The 4,572-nt window shown below is 48.4% G+C and overlaps 1 pseudogene across 1 annotated transcript; it reads right to left on the reverse strand.

Moving 5' to 3' along the window:
- Positions 1-2,155: 2,155 nt before the first annotated feature.
- Positions 2,156-3,429, reverse strand: LOC103586952 (annotated as a pseudogene). Its single transcript, XR_550188.1, has one exon. The product of XR_550188.1 is annotated as a glutamine synthetase pseudogene (transcript).
- Between the last annotated feature and the right edge of the window lie 1,143 nt (positions 3,430-4,572).

The raw sequence follows: 4,572 nt of genomic DNA on the forward strand, positions 1-4,572 counted from the left end.
CTTCACAAGCACGTATGGATGTGCTATCCGGATGGTGACAGGCCTGTCAGACCAGCACACCCGATTCAGTGGCAGCAGTGGTTATGTTTCCCTGTCCCCCTCCCCACTAACACACTACAAAGCTTCAGTGATAGGAAAAAAAGGTGGGTGTGAAGAGATTAAGAACTCGACCCCTCTATCCTGGCCAAAAAAGCAAGATTAACTGGCAGGAGGAATAAAAAAAGACCTTGATGCTCTACCCTTTGAGTTAGTTACAATTGGGACAATTAGGACAATTGAGAGAGGGGGCAGAGCTGAAGCAGGAGGAAGAACTAAGAGGGGTTTGACGGCTGGAAGTCTAGTCCACTTAGTTTTTGTATTGGAAGGGCTCGTCGCCGGTTTCATTGAGGATTGTGTACTCTCATCGTCTAGGTGAAAAAACTTAATCTCAGAGATCCCAAATACCCAATTTAGAGAAGTAAGGGAAAGAGCTGATCAGCGACATGAATCCAGATTTCTAAAAATTGAAATAGCAGATAAAGCTGAGCTTATTTTTCTTCTTAAAAAAACCACTCCCCTCTTTTTGGTAGGAAACTAAGGAATAAAATGACACATGAGATTTTAAAAGAATCACAAAGAAACAAGTCAGAAGAGATCTTATAAATGTTAGGTTGATTTATAAGCGCTGCTCTGGGCAGTTACAGTTTGTTTACAATGAGGAGTTATCTAACTGAACATACTGTACACAGCAATTAGAGGTCGTCATGGCAAGAGAAAACTACAGCTGGCCTGCTGCAGCCAACACAAAAACAGTGTGGGGAATGTAGGATAAAGGTGGGGCTTGTTTATTATAAAAGAAAAAAATACAACTCCTCAGCAATCTTAACAAAAGGAATATTCCAAACCAGGAAAAAAGACAACAGAATACAAAATTACACGTTTTTTGACTCCAAAGCTGTCCCCATCTCCTCCAAGAGCAGAGGTGAAGAGACAGTTGAAGCAAACAAGCAATTCTGTAAACTTACTGAGAAACCCTACAGATTTGATTAAAATCTATACTATTTTGCTTTAAAAAAAATTTTTTTAATATATCAAAAGGCCTGCTTTAGTGACACACTAATCCCACCAGAAAATAACCCCAGTACCCCCTCTGTCAGTAACATGCTCAAGTTGACCAGCCAACTCATCTCTAAATCCCTGTGTGTGGACAAATACACATGTCTTCTAAATCAAAGCCATGAGGCTCAAGTGACTAGTAATGTGTGTCCACTGTTAACTGACCTGTGTCCCCCGCCAGAAGGGTGGGAAGGGCAGAGAAACCTGTAAGTGTTAACAAGGGACTAGCAGCCACAAATCACCAACTTCACAAGCACTGCTTTCCCCACCCCCTTACTCAAAAGGAGATCCTATTTCTAAACCAGATTATTTGCCTCAAATTCAGCTCCTGGTGACCAAGATAGTTTCTTCCTTTAGAAGAACACACATATCCACACACCCATATATATGATTTTTTTGCTTTTACATTTAAATATAAAAATACTACTCTGCTTTGTGTTATAAATGGAGGACGAAGCAGTAAAAACTTTTTCTTCTTTCAAGGTAGGGATGTCCCGTCTGTTTATGCTCTGAGCTTTGTGTCTAGGGGAGGGCATTTAGCCATAAGCAAGGCAAAGCACCACAGCAAGAGACCAAGGGCATTTTCTTCCCTGGTTCCCAACCCCTCCTCTAATTCCCACTTTCAACAGAAAGTGGAGAGCTCTTAAGAAACAGCTTTCGACCAAGAGGAGATATCCTAACCTAACCACAGAGTAAGTCGGGCCATCCCCCTTCAGCTACCTGAAGAAGTCCTCTCCCTCCTTCACAAGCACGTATGGATGTGCTATCCGGATGGTGACAGGCCTGTCAGACCAGCACACCCGATTCAGTGGCAGCAGTGGTTATGTTTCCCTGTCCCCCTCCCCACTAACACACTACAAAGCTTCAGTGATAGGAAAAAAAGGTGGGTGTGAAGACATTAAGAACTCGACCCCTCTATCCTGGCCAAAAAAGCAAGATTAACTGGCAGGAGGAATAAAAAAAGACCTTGATGCTCTACCCTTCGAGTTAGTTACAATTGGGACAATCGGGACAATTGAGAGAGGGGGCAGAGCTGAAGCAGGAGGAGGAACTAGGAGGGGTTTGACGGCTGGAGTCTAGTCCACTTAGTGTTTGTATTGGAAGGGCTCGTCGCCGGTTTCATTGAGAAGACATGTGCGGATGAGGGCTTCTGTCACCGCAAAGGGGTCGCAGTTGGCAGAGGGGTGACGGTCTTCAAAGTAGCCCCTTCTCTCCTGGCTGACAGCCCAGGGAATGCGGATGCTGGCGCCACAGTTGGCTACGCCAGCAGAGAAGTCGTTGATGTTGGAGGTTTCCTGGAATCCAGTTAGGTTCCAGGCATTGTCCAGGCCCCCTTGGGGTTGTAGGCACGAATGTGGTACTGGTGCCACTTACTTAGCTTTTCAATGGCCTCCTCAATGTACTTCAGACCATTCTCCTCCCGTGTGGCCTTGGTGCTGAAGTTGGTATGGCAGCCTGCACCATTCCAGTTTCCAGGAATGGGCTTGGGATCAAAGGTTGCTATCACTCCAGAGTCTTCACATACACGATGCAAGATGAAGCGGGCCACCCAGAGATGATCTCCCATGCTGATACCTTCACACGGTCCTATTTGGAATTCCCACTGGGCAGGCATGGCCTCAGCATTCGTCCCTGCAATCTTGACTCCAGCATACAAGCAGGCCCGGTAGTGAGCCTCCACGATATCCCTGCCATAGACTCTGTCTGCTCCCACACCACAGTAATATGGACCTTGGGGCCCAGGGAAGCCGTTGGAAGGCCAACCGAAGGGGTGCCCATCTGTCCCCATGAGGGTGTATTCTTGCTCCATTCCAAACCAGGGGCGCTGATTGCCTACCATGTCCATTGTCCGTTTACAGGTGTGTCCTAAATTGGTCTCTGCAGGCTTTCGGTTGTACTTGAAAACTTCACAGAACACCAGCTTGTTGGGGTCCTTGCGGAAGGGGTCCCGAAACATGGCAGCAGGCACGAGATACATGTCACTGTTGGAGCCTTCAGACTGAAAAGTACTAGAGCCATCAAAATTCCACTCAGGCAACTCTTCTACACACTTGGGCTCACAGTCCAGGGTACGGGTCTTGCAGCGCAGTCCTTCTCCAGTGCCATCGATCCAGATATACATAGCTTGGACCTTCTCGCCCTGAGGCAGGGACATGTACACCTGCTTGATGCCTTTATTCAAGTGGGAACTTGCTGAGGTGGCCATGGTGGAAGGTATTCTGGGTGGCAAGCAAGCGGGTGGGCGGGCGGGCAGGCCACGAGAGCGAGGCGAGAGCGGCGAGGAGGCCGGGGTGCTGCTCAGACGACTCACTCGTCTCCCATTCTCGGCTCTGCCCACCATGTGTTTTCAATAAGCCAAAACCAGAGTCTCGGGCCTAAACAAGAAGACATTTTTGGAAGGTCAAGGGAGATGAGATGGACCCGTTAGTTCTACCAGTGGAATCGGGCATGTCCTGCTCTTCCCATGCAGCATCTTGTCCCCCTGCCTGACCCTCTGCTCCTGGCCTGGGGTAGCAAGGGAAGTGGGCCTGGACGGTTGGTATCTCCCACCCCTTGGCTGCAGATGTTTGTTGAGGGATGGGCACAGGACCCTGGGGAGCCAAGGTAAGTGAGCAGGGATTTGGCTGAAACCTTCGGAAAGTGAGGTTTGCTTCCTGTTCGTCTTGCCTATGGGCAGGATGTGAGCCCGGAGCTGTTACGGGAAAATTCCAGGTCCCGCTGGCCAGATCCAGGTTCTTGGTGTCTTGAACAAAGAATTACACGAGACAAGCCAGAAATGAAAAGTAAAAGCAGTTTTATTTAGCAAAGGAAGAGGAAAGAGTAGACTCCGGATAAATGGAGCAGGCTCGAGTGAGAGGAGAGTGCTCAAGAGCCCCGATGGTTACAGTCCTGGGGTGTTAAGTCCTCTGGACTTGTGCCATTTGGTCATTGGTTGAGCCCTGAATGTAATCTCTGTCATACTGGTTAAAGAGACTGGCGCCCTAGCGGGTTTAAATTCATTGGTCTAACCAAATGGCACCCAAGGTGTGTAGGGGGCACTCCCTGTCTGGAATGGTCTTTGTCTCCTGTAGTCACTTCTGCGCACGTGCATGCCTGTTCAGGGACTCGATTGTCCCATTTCAGATAACCAGTTTTTCTTTCTCCCCTTCTCGTCTCTATCCAGCTCCCTGCCTCAGAGCTGCGGGGTCATTGTGCCAACACGTGGGGACAGCCAGCCTGAGAGTGAACTCCACAAAGAGTAACAGAAGCCGACAGACAGAGGTACTAATTCCCACAGCACCTGGGTCCAGCCACGACTGACTTCTGTCGTGTGAGCTGATACGCTCCCTTCTGGCTTAATCCAGCTGAGTTGGGTTTCTTGCGTGCTCAGACAAAAATAAGTGCTGACTAAATCAAAGATTTTCCCTGTGTTGGGACACTCTGATTCCTCAACCTAGTGCATCTGCCCACATGGTCCTGCAGATAGACACCAAGATG

The sequence above is a fragment of the Galeopterus variegatus genome, unplaced genomic scaffold (genome assembly GCF_000696425.1).
Source record: "Galeopterus variegatus unplaced genomic scaffold, G_variegatus-3.0.2 Scaffold397, whole genome shotgun sequence".
Taxonomy (NCBI): Eukaryota; Metazoa; Chordata; class Mammalia; order Dermoptera; family Cynocephalidae; genus Galeopterus; species Galeopterus variegatus.